Here is a 16,962-nt window from a genome sequence, read left to right on the forward strand (position 1 = left end):
TCAATTCCTATGCTTTTAAAATGTAAATATTAGTCAGAGTCTCTCAATATTGTATGACTAAAATAGGAAAGTTTGACATGTTACAACTTTGGAAAGGATTAAATTTTCATGTACCCATAGTTTCTCTTGGAGTAACAATTTAGGAGTTCTTGATATGCACATATTCAGGAATTTCTTTTTTTGTGTATGTGCAAGTGAATTTTTTTACAATCCTAGCAACTTTGGCACATTGTTTTTTGAGGATTTTCCATGTAACTGCTTCCTGGAAAAGCAGTTTACTCATTACTGAGTCTGAGAGCTAAGAAACTAGCCTCAGCATGTTTGTGAGGGTTTGGTGAGACTCTTGAGTTGAATGTTGAGGGTTTTCTTGAAAAGGAGTATCTTGGATGACAAATGGAACAAAGAAGGGGCTTGGGACACAGTCCAGAGTTGTTACTAGACTTGCACTCACAAATTGCCAGCACTGTAATGCAACATTTGAATGATATGCTTTTTTTAAAATATTATAATAATGTAGATAATTTATGTCACATCTACAAATTTTGAAAGAAGTAAAGAAATCTTACCTGAATATAATTTATTTCTGAGATTCTAACTCATTGGCATTGCAGCTACATATTTGGAAATTATGACCTATATTGAGAGCTAATTGAAAGCTATACTAACAATATCAATCTTGGCTTCTTGAAACAAAAGGTTGAAAAAAACCAGTCCTTTTTCTAAATAGATTTAGTCCAATGTTTTTTTCCCTTGGGAGATCTTTTTTTTTTTTTATTTGAGCATTCTATTACTAAAAACTGCTATGTCCCTGAGAAGGAAAAAACATGTAATTTCAACATATTCAAGTAATAATTAATAAAATTAATTATCAGGCATGAAATAATGCGATCTGAGAGTATAACAAATCAGTCATATAGAAATTACTGGATAAAATGGTTTAAAAAGTTTATTGAACAAGATCAGTAAAGGCTATGCCATAAAATACTGGATGATCTCTCAAGACATGCATAAACACATTGGCTGGTCATAAGTGAGTGTAATTCATGGAAAAAGTCTTCATCCTAATTTCCAGGGAGTGGTTATTTAAATCATACTCTAGTAAACAAAATAAAACAACAACAATCAAAAAATACAAACTGAAAAAGTAGTAAGAAATATTTTGAAGTGCTAAACAAGAACCTCAGATCATACTACCATCATTCTTTATGCTTATATTTTGCCATATTCAAATGGTTTATTAAATTTATATGCTTTGAGGAAGAAAGTCATACAGCTTTTCTTATGAGCTGAATCACAAAATAGCATGTGTATTTGAATTTTTTGGTCTTATATGTGCATTGTTTCTATTGTTGCAGGAGATCAACTTACATATTTAAGATTTGTCCTCTCTAAGCATTCCCTTTTTTGTGTCAATATAAACATTATTAATTGGCTGGAACTATTTAAGTTGTACATAAAAGTACACAAATCACTGTTTTTCACCAGGTGTTATTCTGTTTAAATCTGTGGGAGATCAAGCAGAAGAAGGAATGATTAATGAGAGAGGAAAGGAAATGAAAAAAATCCTCCATCTTCCACAACCTCAATAGAAAAATTTTCACCTTAAGTGACAAAGTGATGAATACCTAAAATAAAATGTACATGACCTGAAAATAATTTTTTCATTATTAAAATTTTCAAGAAACAAATTCTTAAACAGAAGTTTCACTTACGGAGAAGGTTTAATAGTATAATGTTATTTACTGAGCTTATACATCTTAGTTTGGTTGATAATACTTATATTATTCTTCTACAAGATTTACAGCTGATTAAGACATTGTGAAATCTGCAACTTTTGGATACTTGAGTTTGATCTCACATTTTTTATGTGTTATTTCTCAGTGTAACTGTTACATAGGGTTCTTTTCTTAAGAGCAAGTAAATTGACTGGAATATTATATGCAATATATATATTACATACAATCCGCTTATACTGGATTTCTTTTACTGTTTCTGAAGGGAGTTACAAATGTCAATTTTACTAATTTACCATTAGCTAAGGTATTTGTTTTCCAAATTTATCACATGGCATGATAAATCACTATTTATCCATCTAAAAGGGAAATTTTTTTAAGGAAGGTAGCTTTTTTAGAGAAGACTCGTATTGCTCCATAGTGCTTGAAATATTAATAAAGACTGTAAACAGTTCTATGTCTAAAATTATGAATAGAAAAAAACATGGAAAAGTTAAAAATCCCAAAGCTGGAAGAATGACTGATATTAATAAGGAAAGATGATTTAATTGGGAAATGAAAAAGAAATACTCGAGAGGCATGGGGGGAGATCTGGAAATGTAGGGATTCAGAATTACTGAAAGAGTGATTAGTGTTTAAAGATTACAATTTACATTGCACTTTACATTGCACTATACACACAGGTTTACCCTATCTTGAGCAGTGAGATATCTTTTCAAAAGAAATTGGAAGAGCCTAGCTGACCAGACTTCCCAAACAAAAGGTGTGTCATCTTCAGTCTTTCTCATACATCCTGACAGGAGACATTGTCCTGAAAACCTCTAGGTCAATATCTGAAGATAATGTTCGTGTCTTCTAGATGGCTGAACACAAGCAGAAAAAATAAGAAAAGTTTCATAATATGGGAGAAAAAAGTTTCTACCCTTGCAGAAGAACTTTATGGCTTTTGGGAGATGTTAGTTTTAACATCTAAAAAAATCAACAATCCAAACATAAAATTTTCATACAAACTTATAAAAAATAAACTGAAGGAGTCAAAAATGCAGTTCTGGAGTCCTTCTGAATCTCTAATGTGGCATCAGAGTTGAATGTCAGAGCCTGAAAAAGAAAATTTTGCAAATTCTGGCATGACAGAGCACAGGGCTCTGGAATGTATGTGGCTCTGGAATTTGCCATAGTTAGAATAGTAAAAGAGAGCAAAGACAATAGTAAGGCAACCTTGTTTTTATGATTCATCTTGTGAAAACAAATCCTAAATTCTAGGTCTTTTATAAACACTGAAGACATGACCTGGTATCCTGCACAAAATAAATTCTTTTGTCTTTTACATAACGAATTAACGTTCCTAAGGTTCACCTGAAAGAGCATCCTACAGAGATATATTCTTCCACGTCTCTTTCCAACTCCACCCCCTCCCCATTTGTCCTGGAGAACCCTAAAAGAGCATGGAAATAATTTTGCTAAAAAGGGAAGATCTGGGTAAACTGAGAGTATTAGGAATCCTTTGGATCTCAAGTTGCTGTTTTTGGAAATGTTTGCCCTATAATTTCTTTTTTTTCTTACAGCTTGTATATACACAACTCAGGTTTAATCAGTTTTTGAAATGAGCTCTGTTTTGTCAGATTTAAAAAAAATAATCTTTTTCCTTTAGGATTTTGCTAAAAGGTTTTGATAGCATGTAATAGGAGAGTTGTGGCTGTAAATAATCCTGTTTAGGTTTCATTATATTTTCTAAGTATATTTACTGAATTTTCAAGTTCACTGATTTCCTGAGATAAAAAGGGTTTTAGCTAGTAGAAGGTTACTATATAGAGGTTTTTTTTTTTTAATTTTTTTTTTAAACTTTGAGATTGTTTTTAAAGTATCTTATTCGGTGAACCAAACTAGCTCCTTTTGTACACTGGACCAATAGGATTCAATTTTTGGATACAGGAAAATGAGGGACAAGACTTAAGTGCAAAATGTCATAGTATTGTGGCAGTAATTGCAGCTATTGATATCTGACGTGCCACTTAGTCTGCTGACTATCCATTTATCATTATATTTGATCCGTTATCTCCAGAAAAATATTAAATATTTGGGAGTTGCTTTGATAAAAAAGGGGGAAAAAGAAGATATTTGATTGTGCTTCAAAATTTATCATTACAAATCATAGTTTAAATAGCATTTATTTAAATATATTAAATAATGTCTTATTCTGTATTTCTTAGTGTATAAAATGTCACAACATATGTACTGGATTCAAGTTATTCTTTTAAGTCCAGTAGTTCTATTCACAATGTAACTCTTTACCCAATGTAATCCCTGTGTGCACGATTATTCCTTATACGTATTTTTGTTTGTTGTTCTCTTGAGAACTTACATAATAATGAAATTCCATATGAGAAATCTTGAAAATAGAAATCACTGTGTATACAGTATACTGTGTATAAGGGTCTTTGGTTACTTTGTGTGATTTTGATATTTTTTTAATTTTACATGTGGAACCTCACATAATCAGGCCGTAATTTTTCCCTTAGACTTTCTCATTCTCATTTTTTTCTAAAAAAAAAAATGCAATTCTGAAAAAATTTTGCCTGCAAGCATGCTATTTTTCACTTTCTTTTAGCTAATTTAATCTCTTCTTTCTCCTCATTGTTCTGGTGAGTCAGATTTTAATATTTTAAAACGTTTTCTTGAAGGAAGCAAGTATATTATATTAATTTTAAATATCATTACAAAACATGAACATGTTTGGACCCTAATCAAGTGTTTTTATTTTCATTTTTGTGCAGCACTGCTTCAAGTAAGAGGAACAAAGGCCAAAACAAATGTTTGGGCGCAATACATTTTAGCAGCAGCAAGATGAAATGACTTAGGGTGACATTACCATTTGTGATGATAATGTCAGAGACCAGTAAAAGAATTTAAAGTAACTTTTGTTCACAATATATTTAGAAAATGTGTTTCTAACTTGAGGACTCATCAGTTTTGTGGACTTGCTTGCTGCATAGTTCTTTCCTACCATCTATGTAGGCAGTGTTTAGTGGCTCAGATGATTCTGAGAGAACTTGGAATGACCAGCAAAAAAGTCAGGGCTGAATTGAAAAATTGGGAGTGGAGGAAAGATTTCTCTCAGTCTAAGCTCTCATGAATCCATCTCCATTTCTTTTTAAGAAAAAATAATAGTTTTAATAATTCCTTCTTTATGAAGGTGAAATTTTTAATTATTCAGAATAAAACACATTGTTTCTAGTGAGAAAATTTTAACAAATGCAAAACCAGGAAGAAAAATATTAAAAGGGAAATGGGAATGATAAGCCAAGTTTTGACATTGGTCAGAAAAATGTTCAAGGGGAATGATTTGCTTATGGGTTTAGACAGCTGCTCAGTGTACAGGAGACCTGTATTTATCCCACATCTCTATCCACACACACAAGGAAAGGACTGTAAACATCAGACTAGATGGTATTTAGAGCTTAATTACTCAATGTATTTTATTAATATTGTTCTATTCTGAATACTATTCCATTTTTTTTATATAGTACTTTAATATTAATTGGACCATAGACTGCATACAAGTATCTTAGCTCTTAGCTGACATTCCTGGAAAAGAGAGAGGCTTTTCTTGTTTGGAGTTTTGTGTGGTTTTTTGTATTCCGTCATATTTTGAAATAAAATTCAATGTCTTAAGAAGCAGGAGCAACAGCAGGTATACTTTCTCAATGTCACTGAAGCATACTAAGCCAAATGAACAGCCTGCTGGAATGCCAACACCCCCAAAGAGACTTTGGCTTTATTCAGTTGATTTGATTCTAGAAAGTACTGCACAAGCCTCAAAAGGTAACATGATTTGAAAAATAATTAATGGGGTACCCAAGATCATGCATACTGTCGAAAGCAGTACACAGAATAAAGACTGAATGTTGCATAAACGGAATGTTAGTCTATTTCACCTTTTTTTTCCACCCCCTGCCCCCAGTGTTTTGTTACTTCTAGTGACCAATTTAAATTCTGATTTATTTTAGATTAGTAAATTGCTCTTATCTTACCAGGGTAGAGAGACCTCTGTCTAGAATCACAAAGGGTACAAGTATATGATTGTTGTCACTAGGCCCTACACTGTGTATAAGTCCTTTCCAAATCATTGGAGTATTCCCAGTGGTTCCTGACCCTAGTCCTTTCTTCTGTCTTCCCTAGTAGGAAGTCAGTTATTATGAACACGTGGCTTAACTTTCTCCTGTTCTGTGCAAGAATGTTTAGTCTGAATTCAACACCAGCATTACTTCTCTTCAATGGCAGAGATGAAGCAATTCTCTTCAACTCCTAATGAAGGCTCAAAAGAGGCAGGGAGGGATGAATAGTACCACTGTGGTTAGTCATTCACCAGTGTCTCAACAATCAGGTTTCTCTCAATTTTCTTTTATCTTACCTGTATGTGGAGATTGTATCTTAATAAGAAGCATTCTCAGGTCTGCCAATAGATGGGGCTACAGATTCTAGGTTTTTAATGGCATTTTCAGCTTTGCTTTTATTTTGTTTCCCAAGATTGATACAAATTATGATCATTTATCCTCATGTCTATCAGATGTATTTCCTTCTGGCTAATGAGTATTAGTAAAAGGATTTATTTTGTCTGGCTTCTTTTTTTTTTAATAATAAGACATCCTGATAAAATACTAATTTTTTATTTTTTTCTTTTTTATTTCATCTCCTGAACCACATCTGCACCTTAGAATAAAATTGACTTCTGAACCCCCCCACAATATTATTCTTTAACTTGGTATACTCATCTCTTTCTTCTATTAACTCTATGAATCCCACACTACTTTTTGTCACTTTATAATTATATCCCATCAAATATCTCATACATAAGGAAAAATAATTTTCCCATCTGCTACTTCAGTATTTAAAATAAATGTATCCTCCTATGCAAAGATTTCTAAACCTTCATTGATTTCTCCAGTCTGCACCATCTGCTTTTCCTCCATTGTAGGATTAAAGTTACGCAGCTCATGGTCCCTCTTTGTGTCTTCAACATGATGATGAAACCTTTCACACCCTGCCAATTTTAGCTAAATAAAAAGCTGACAAAATGTAACTTGTGGTATTGAACCATATCACTTGTGGTAAACAATTGCAAATGGTATTCCTCTCTTAAAGGTGTGGAATTATGTAATTAAAAGGTTGTATTATGTTCCTATGCAAGGTAATTTTTATTTTCTCCTTGGACAGCTCACTTGCTAACTACTAATAGGAACTCATGTATCTGAAATGTTCTGTCTTGAAAGACTGTATGCTGGAGAGTCCTCTGAGTTAATAAGTTTCAAAATGAAAGTATCTACTGAACTTTTGTAAGGTCAGATTTTTTTTGTAAATAATATTATGTTCTGGTCAAGGCCACCTAAACTTATTTTTAACAGTTCCCTACACTTTTGGGGCTTTGGCAAAAGGCTTGCATTCTTAATTCTACACAGTTGTTAGTTTTCCTGTAGATTGTTGGAGCACAATGTCTTTGATGTTACTGCTTTTTACAGGGAAGAAATAATGGATTTGTAAATAATTTATAGGAATTAAAAGCCACGAATTTAGGCACCTGTAGATATGTGTTGTGTACATAGACCTCTTGTTCTCACAAAAATTCTATGAAAAGGAATTTAAGTAAGACTACTCAACTGAATATAAAAATACATGCTAAGGAAATGTTACCCAATCGAATAACAGAATAGAAGCCAAGTTTTTTTATCAAATACTGGTTTCTGAAACACTTGGAAAGGAATTCAATATGATAAATAGTTTTGAGAATCAATTTATTTATGTTTTAGTTGTAAAATGAATTTCCAGCAAATAATTAATCTCTATCTGTTTTTTTATGACACACACAATACCACTAAAATCACTGTATGGGAGCTGGTATGACAAATGGCTCTAAGAAAATTAAGCAAGCATTTAAGTAATTTACGTGCCAGGTTCACAAAATGGCATGAAAGGAAATATTTCATCTGTCAAGGAAATATGTATATTGCCAGTAAATACAAGATACGAGACTCGTCGCATTTTCCTCAAAGAGTTCTTAATCATGTTTTCTGCCCAAAGGAAGTTTCCATTTTTTGCCCATGGTGTGAAATCATGGTTTATTTTCTTGCAGATTCTCAGAGAGGGAGGGCAGAAGCTTAAGCATTAAAAAAAAGTAGAATTAAATCTTTGCTGTTGTGACCTACTGCCAAACTTCTTTGTTTGCACTCACAAGCATACTATAATGAACTTTGTTGTTCCCCAAAAATTATGGTTGAAAATAGCTATGATGCTACACTTCAGAAATTATAATGTAATTTCCATCTTTTAGTAAAGGCTCCTCAGACCTTTTTATACCCTTTTGGAAGTACTTAAGACATTAATTAGGAAAACTTCCATAAATTCTTTCTCCCTTATAAGACTGGTAAGATTTCAACATACAAGGAAGCATAATAAAATAGAAATAAACAGATCAGGCCCCTGAAGGATAAACAGAAAATTTTCCCTGAAGATACTTATCCACTGACTAAATAAAGAAAGCAGAAATATTAACTAAAGACAGTACTGCTGAATCATGTTGATATTCTTTGTGACAAAATAATTTGAAAATATGCATACAAGTCAGCAGGAAAACTCTTGGAAGTACTTTGGAGACATTTTTACACTTCCTCTCTATGAAACTACATGTAGAAACTCCCTTTTATACAATATGAACTAAAATAATCTTCAAAGTGTGAAAGTACTTGAAATGCATGAGGTGATACAAGGCAGAAAAATCATATATTTTATGACTCTCTTTGTAACTTTTCATTTCAAAATTACCTTAGTTATTTCCAGTACTAAAGAAACACACTCCAAGAAAATAAAATCTGCCCCCAAATTCAAAACTCTCAAATAGTTAATCCAGTTGTTGTTGGATGAAGCTCCAGTGGTAGTGGTGGCTATCACTACCCAAATTTTACACTCTAACTCTTGGGAGAAAAGGAGGAAAATCTGAGCAACTTAAAAATTATGTCAGACTATGTAAAAATTCTATAGAGTAATGTTGAAGTCACTCTACTGAATGTGCACTAACTACCATCTTCATGTGTATAAACAGCACTGGTGAACTTCAACTGCATAATTACCAAAGCTAATTGTCCAAAATAATAATAATAAAATATTTAAAAACAACAAAACCAGAAAAAAATAAAAGTTGTAGACTGTGTTCAAATCACTTATTTCATGCCACTTTCCAAAATACTTTAAATTACATCAAGATCACCTTTGGCCTGGCAGTAGCCAGCGTTGTTTTCAGCATAACAAGTTTCACCTCCTTACCACTGTAAAGATCATCTTTGATCTGGCTGTGATGAAACTTCACGGCTTTTCCTCATCAAGAGAATTAGAACATACCTTGTCCTTGATCCAGATAAACACTACAAATTACTAAAACAATATGTCACCATATTTATTTTATTTGCTGGGAGGCCAGTACATCTGGATTGTTTCTCTGCTCCATCTGCAGCACGTAAAGTGACTTGGAGAACAAATGTACAAAAATCAACATTCTTAGCTCCAAAAATTTGGAATCTTTCTGAGATTCTTTGACACTTGCTGCTTTCTTTCTAGCAGTTTAGAGACCTGAGAGACAGATTTTGAGACAAAAATGCTATGAATGAAGAAATATTTTTCTTTTTCAAAACTATAAAATCTTCTAAAAAACCTAAACAAAAAAATAAGAAAAAAAAACGGACAGATGGGGATCAGCTTAATAGGATTTTATTTTCACTATATATACCATGTTGGAAGCAGTCATAATTGTGTAAAAAGCAAAGGCTACCTGAAACAAGGAGATCAGATTCTGGAAAGGAACAGGAATGTAATCCAGATCGTTTCTGCAGTTGTTTTCCACTATGTGGACTACGAAGAATGCCAAGATACTTCTTGACTCTAATATGGAAAGTGTTTACTCTGAACATTTAAGAAATATAGGAACAAATATAAAAGGCATTGTTCAAGACTGGGAAATAAATAAAACTCCTTCATAAAATTAGTGGCTTTAAAATAAAATAATCTTAAACAACTTTCATGATAGAACTTATAATTGTGCCTGCTAGCTATTTAGTATTTCTGACGTAAAATTCACTTGGGAAGTTAAGTTTTACTCATTCTATTAAAATGCTCAGGATTGTGTGTGAGATAAAGTTACACACAGCTGCCTACTTCAGTCATATGTAAAACCAATACTGAGCTTTCTGGGACTTCTAAATATTGAGAAACTACAACCCAGAAAAAAAAATCTAAATTATTTACAAGAAGAGTGGTTATTCTTTCTCATATTTATGAACATTGAAGGTTTGTGTAACTTATCGCTATAATAAGTTATGTAATGCCCAAGAGAAGTTCTTACATGACTGTTTCATGATGCAGTGAAGCATTAAAAAGGATCTAGTACATTATATTTCCTGAAAGGTTTATGTACAGTTTGATATATTTTGTGAAAAATGTATTTAAAAGGTTGATTTCATTCTCAATATTTTTGAGCTTTTATTTGATTGAAGTCAGAATATTTTTTTTGGAAAATGAAAGAAAAATAATTTTAGTCAACCAGATAAAGATCTGAAGTACAGATGACTATAAAATTATCTTGTATTTACTCAAAGAAAAAATGTGATGTGAAAACTCATTTTTCCCAAAGGGATTTTTTTCAATATGCATTTCACTGCCTGAAGAGAGGACTCAAAGCTGACTCAGTGAATCCAAATAGCATCAAAAGTCCAGTTAATGTCTAATAACTGTCATGATTTTAAGACTTGAAACAGGTGATCCAAAATAATAACTTCAATATTTACAAAGAAGACACAATAATTAATTGTGAATAAAACAGGGTAACATGCAGACTACTGAACACTTACCCCGACATCTCTGAACTGTTTAGCACCCAGGGAGGACTACCATATTAGAACCCTCAGAAATGAGGAGATTAGAGTGGCTGATTTCTGGGTGAACTTTCTAGAGAGAAGAGAGATAGCGGATAAATGCAGCTAACCATGAAACACCCAAATTACACCAGTGCTATAGAAAGATAGTTTCTATTATAGGAGAAAAAAGTGTATCAGTTAAAAACTGATAAAAAGACAAACAGTCTAAGCTAGTTTGGAAACCTTAAGAAAGACTGCAATACTACTTTATTCATAAATGTAATTTATTTCAAGAATTTTACTAATAGATGTTTATTTCCTGTGAGAGTGAAAACTGCCCAATGAATGTGTTCATACATATTACATATCTAAGATCTTGACTAGAAAAACAGTGGATGAATGAGAAGGGCACTGATATGCAATAGTTTTTATGCATTTTTTTTTATTTCTGCCATATTGGTATATGCCTTTTTAAATTTTATTTAAAAATAGCAGCAAAGTATCCTACCGCAGTAAACTTGGTCCCTTTCTCCAGTTTTTTCACACAGCGTTAATTATCACTAAAAGCCAGCATGAAAGCTGTGTCCATGTCAACAATGATGCCTGCCTGCTTTCTTCAAAGTGTGACCATCATTGTTAATTCTGCACATCAGTTTTAGTTCAGACTACCATTTAAATAAAAATTTGGCTAGCTGGCTGGCTAGTGACCTGACACTAGTAGGGCATTTACAGTTCAGACACGTACACATGGCATACACCTCTGAATCTTACCTTCTACACTGACCAATACCTGACCTGGTTTCCTGATAAATGATCATTGCTGTCATTGACCACAATCATCTCTGCTCTTCTGCATGTTTTATAACTTTATTTTCTATTTCAGCTTCCTTTTTGTGAACACACTGCTGTCGGTTGCTGAATCCCCTAAATGTTGTGGAAATACATTCCTCTATGGGAGAGAAACTTGCTAGCAGCCAAAGCTGCATCACAAAAGATGGAAACTAGGTAAGGTACATAGCTTTGACATGATTTATTTTCTATATTTTCTCTCAGGTCTAAAACATTTCAAAACAAAATTTCCCTAATTATATAATTAGGAAGTCAGTCACTGGCACCAGCTGTCAGAAGAAATACTATATAAATGCTAGTCATATCAGTTGACTCTAAATCCTGGCATGGCATTCCTATTGCTGTAGTGTATTCCCTTCTACTTGAGTGACCATATTCAGTTGCTTCAGGCTCTTCCCAGCTCTCTTGTGAGTCCAATGTTCAATGTGTCGGATAGAGATTTGAAGAGTGCTTCCCGCAGGAGGGAGAGGGAAAAACACATTAAAAAATCCAGCTCAGAAAATGAGAAGGACAACACTGAGGAACAGAAATAAGACAAAAATTAGTCTTAAACCAAAGTGGTGATATGTCAGGTACTATCATAAAGGAATGTACTACCAGGTACTATCATAAAGGAAACAAATCAAAAATCATTGAAATTCAAGATAAATTGACACAAAGAACTTTCACCATCACTGCTGGTTTACATTCTGCCATTTCTACAAAATATTATTCTGGCTCTCAGTTTCTAACTGTTCTGGTTCATGCAGTAGAGAGAAAAGCGTACCTCAGGCAACCAAACTGTTACTTGGGAGAGGATGGGCACAATACACCTTGTCACTATTCCATTTCAGACACAGGCCAACAGCAATTATCTCAGGAACTTTAACAGTAACTTAAAGTTTTCCTTCTTGATACCCAATGAGAACATCCAGCTTTGTATATTTGACAGTCTATTGTCTCAATCTGATACTACCAGTGACAATACTGGAATCAAATTACTCATTGTGACTGCTCCAAAAACATCATCAAGTGATTTAGAATCAGTTCCTCATTTGCACTGGAAATACTGTGCAAAACCTCCAGCCTTCAGACCAGCATTTCTTATTGTACGGCTTCTGCTGTTCATGAGACTACAGATCTGTGCAGATTTCCAGAAAACAGAAATTAACCTCACAATCTTCATGGCCAGTGGTTTTACTACAGTGGAAGCAGGCAGGAACCTTATAAATAATGCCAAGACAAAAACCAATAACTAGGGTGTCTTCCTTTCTGCTGAATCCCAAGTTCCAAGAATTCCCAAAAGCTTATAAATCTGAAGATTTGTGAAACTGTCATATGGACCAATTCAAACTCAATCCAGATGGATTTCCCAAATCAGCAGAAATCTTCTTCTATTCGTTGCTGTTCCCAAGGGCCAGGTTTTGAGAATCACTCTCTAGTTAAGATTGATGATAAAAGTTATTGTATCATTATCCAGTCCTGGCAACACAGTTCCAAAATATATGAAAACCTTTATCAAATCCAGGATCTTGGAAATTAAGTTTTCCATCCATTTCTTGTCTGTATGTATATATGTATAAAATACTCCAGCTTTGTCTTGAGATTTATCAGATAGAGTTCCACTTAGACTATAGATAATATGGTTTCTTGATCTTCTGTATCATCAAATTCACTATATGAAATTTTAATTTTCATATGGGAAAAAATCTGTTACCTCATTTGATAGATGATATTGTTTAATTTTCCTTCCTTGTTTCTCCAAAACCACTTCCTGTAAACTGTTATTATCCAATTTCTCACACATAAAGACTTAAAAAATATAAGTGATATTCATCTTCTTTGTTTCTCTTTCTGAGACAATACAGAGGATTTGGTATTTATTAGATGAAAGAATGAGTGAAATGATCAAAAATCTGCAGTGTAAATTTGGAGATACATTTAAGGTTCGAATTCTGAGGCTGTAAGTAAAAATAAAGAGTATGCAACAGTTCACTGATGAAAAAGACAGTGAGGAGAAGGTCATGTGGTTGTTCTTTCCCCCAAAATTGTTAGCCTATGGGTTTATTATTTATAATTATGCAAATTCTTAATGAGAGAAAAGTCTAGATGTTACATCTTTAGTCTTTTTACCTTTTTCTTTACAAGTAGCATGAATCCATCATGAACTATGTCTGTCATTTGAAATATTATCTATGAATTGCATAATTAGAGGTGGGAGAAGATGAAAAAAGACTTCTTCACCTACCTGACTGAATTTCAAACATATCTATTTAAAATGAAAGTATATTTTTCTCAAATTTAGATCTGTTAAATTTATTTATTTAGTGTTCAGATAACAAGAAACATTTTTAAAAAATTTAACAGACACGTTGTTGTTCTTTTGGGAAAGAATGCAGATGAAATACAGACTAGCATGTGTCCAGGTTCCCAAGAACACCAAGAGCATCTTGGCTTGTACCAGCAGTAGCGTGGCCAGCAGGACAAGGGCAGAGACTGTCCCCCTGTGCTCAACACTGGTGTGGCTCACATGAAGAGTGAACTGAGTGTCTGAGGGAGCTGGGGGTGTTCAGCCTGCAGAAAAGGAGCCTCAGGGGAGACCTTATTACTTATTACTTATTGCTCTCTACTACACTCTACCACTACTGGAAAGGAGGGTGTAGCTGAGTAGGAGCAGGGCTTTTCTCCCATGTAAGTGACAGGGTGACAGCTTCAAGTTGTACCAGGGGGGATTTGATTGGACGTGAAATAAACATTTCTTCACAGAAAGGGTTGTCAAGCATTGAAGCAGGCTTCTTAGGGAACTGTAGACTCGGCATCCCTAGAAGGACTGCGCACAAAAAGTGCATAAATGTGGCACATAGGAACACGTTTCAGTGGTGGATCTGGCAGTGCTGGGTTAAACTTTGGTGATATAAGAGGTCTTTTCTAATCTCCATGATTTTATGATTCTATTAAGTGTTTTCGTTTTCTCATTTTCTACATGTCAGGCTCAGCCAAAAACTTTCTTTCACTCTGTGAGTGCCCTAAAATCGATGAAAGTAACTGAAAGAGAGTGAAAGGAACTTTGAAAGCTCCTAATAGAAGGTGTACCACCAATTTTTGTACTATATAGTGAACACAGTCAATGGATGTTTGGCACCTCTAAAGACCAGGCTAAAACTGAAAGGGGAGACCCATGAAAAAAAATTAAAAAAAAAAACTAAAATAAGAATCATTACTGTGGCTTGTTCTGCTGTTAGATTTAGGAATTCAGATACTTATTATACATGTAGTTGCCATAAAACTTACCGAAAGACCACAGTGAGTCTGAAGAAAACCCACCTGGTTTATAATTTAATACAGTACTCTTCAGACTAGAATGACAGACAAATGGAAGAAGCTGAAAAGAAGTATTAATGGTATACAACTTACCACGTGCATGCGGCACTAAATAAAAATTGCTGGAGTTAAAGATGTAATTTTGTAATTATAGCTGATACAAATAAAACTTGAAAAAAACTTATTTGCATTAAGAAGCTGTTTTGAGAATTGTAGTCTTAGTACAGTTAATTTAGGTCACTGCTATTGTTTATGAAGTAGAGGAAGAAGTATATGCAACAAGCTTTTGACCTTTTTTGCACCTGTAGGGAAAAAATACTGGTCTAAATAATATTAATGATTAATTAATGAATGAGAGATATAGGGCACAATAACAGCATGTATCAACTATGCATTCAGACTAAACTTAATAAATCAGTGGTAATCAAAGTATTCAGACTACAAAATACATTGAAGTACAAAGTAGTTCCTTTTAAGACTTTTTATGTTTCCTGTGTTTTCCTTCACTTTTCAGATTTCTAGTAAACTCTTACCATTGGTATTCTCCTTCTCTTGATATTGAAAACTTTTGTCTGAGCTTCTTTCTTTGCCTGCCTCCTTTGTTGTGCTGGGGTTAAGCCCTAAAAGTATTATAGAGCTATTAGTGTTAGGCCAGCTTTCTATCATGCCTGTTTTATCAACTCAGGCTATTTTGCTACACTGCCATAAAGAAGATTTCAAACCCAGTAATAATTTTGTAGCTCCACTTTATGATGACTCAAATATAACTGAAGACTTGCACTGTATTTACACACCTGCATCACTGTAATGTTGAAAAAACAATAAGAAAGGGGTTTCATGACAATAAGGCAGCAATCACTGCCTTGGCAGTGATCTGTACTGACCCCTCCCTCTCTGCCTGCCTCCCATCAGCAGACAGGTAGGAACCATCAGTTGCCTGTGGCTTGGTGCCTTAAGGGCAGCTGCTGGTAGTGCTGCAGAAGGGCAGTCTGGTGTGAGGTGCGCAGCAGGGAGAAGAAGATTGAGGCAAAATGCAAGCCCAAAAGGTAAGAAATAGCAAGAAAATTTAATGGATGGGAATTGTAGTGAGGACCTTGGAAGATGAGAAGCTTGGTTTGCTTTCTTCCTCTGTTGGAATTAAATAGACACATAAACTATCCTTTTTTAAATGAGGGCAAGCACTGGATGTGAAAGCTGCTGGGCTTCAGTTCTTTTTTTTTTTTTTTTCAGTAACTTAAAATGTCCCAGGAACCGGAAGAGATCTGCTGTGTCAAGCTCCCATGAGGCATTCTGTAGATGTTAATATTGTGCTTTGATGCTACTTAGTTGGGAACATGCCACTATACTCTGAAACAGATAAGAGAAGCTGTTAGCATAGCAGTAGCGTATATCTTGTCTGTAATATAAAAGCAATTTTTTGGCATTGGAGGATAGGGGCTCTAGCTCTAAGGAGCTCTGGAGAACACTCGAACACCTACTCTAAGTGAAAGAGAAGGACAGCAATTAGCTACAGCCATGCAAGAAATGGGTTGACATTGAACTGTAATAAGCACCACTTACATAAAGAGTACTGAACATGCTCACTCTACTAGAGTGTGTAATGCACATCTACAGGGAAAGGTATTTTTTTATAGATAAGAATTATTTCTATAAAGAATTTTTCTCAGAACAAAAATACATTTCTAATCAACATGACCTAGAGTTTGAACTTGAAAACTTCCAAACTCAGAAGTACTGATTCTTGGGTTTACATATTTTGCTCCAAAGTCATAGTACCTTCATCTTCCCAGGCTTGTAATGAGCTGAATGATAGCTGCATGAATTTTGACCTCTAAACTGATGAGAAGAATTTCACTGTAAATCTACTCTTGTAGAGTAGATTTTTTGACCATCTGGGTCCCTGATTAAGAATTTCTGGAAGATGTTTCCACCTCTGCAATTCTAAGCCTGGATCTCCCCTCCAGGTCCATAACTCCTGTTATTACAAGTAACTGTTATAACAAGTTGCTCATTTGAAATATGGGTGTGGAAGGATGTAGTGGTAGTTATAATAAATCAGCTTGGATAGCTCCTGGTTAAAGCCATGTTATGGACTCATCATTTCTCTTAAAGTGTCCTAATAACTACACTGTAGGTTCAGGCTGAATGAAGGCAAGCTACATGGCTCTGCATTGTGCCATAAA

At 34.1% G+C, this 16,962-nt stretch overlaps 1 long non-coding RNA gene across 1 annotated transcript in view; it reads left to right on the top strand.

Annotated features, from left to right (window-relative positions):
- Window positions 1-16,962, top strand: part of LOC147648225 (uncharacterized) — a 32,765-nt gene that overhangs the window by 4,744 nt on the left and 11,059 nt on the right. The window contains exon 2 of the long non-coding RNA XR_015280956.1: window positions 11,514-11,635. This is a non-coding gene — a long non-coding RNA (uncharacterized LOC147648225). The remainder of the gene's footprint in view (window positions 1-11,513; window positions 11,636-16,962) is intronic.

Source organism: Cyanistes caeruleus, chromosome Z (assembly GCF_971803275.1).
Source record: "Cyanistes caeruleus chromosome Z, bCyaCae1.hap1.1, whole genome shotgun sequence".
Taxonomy (NCBI): domain Eukaryota; kingdom Metazoa; phylum Chordata; class Aves; order Passeriformes; family Paridae; genus Cyanistes; species Cyanistes caeruleus.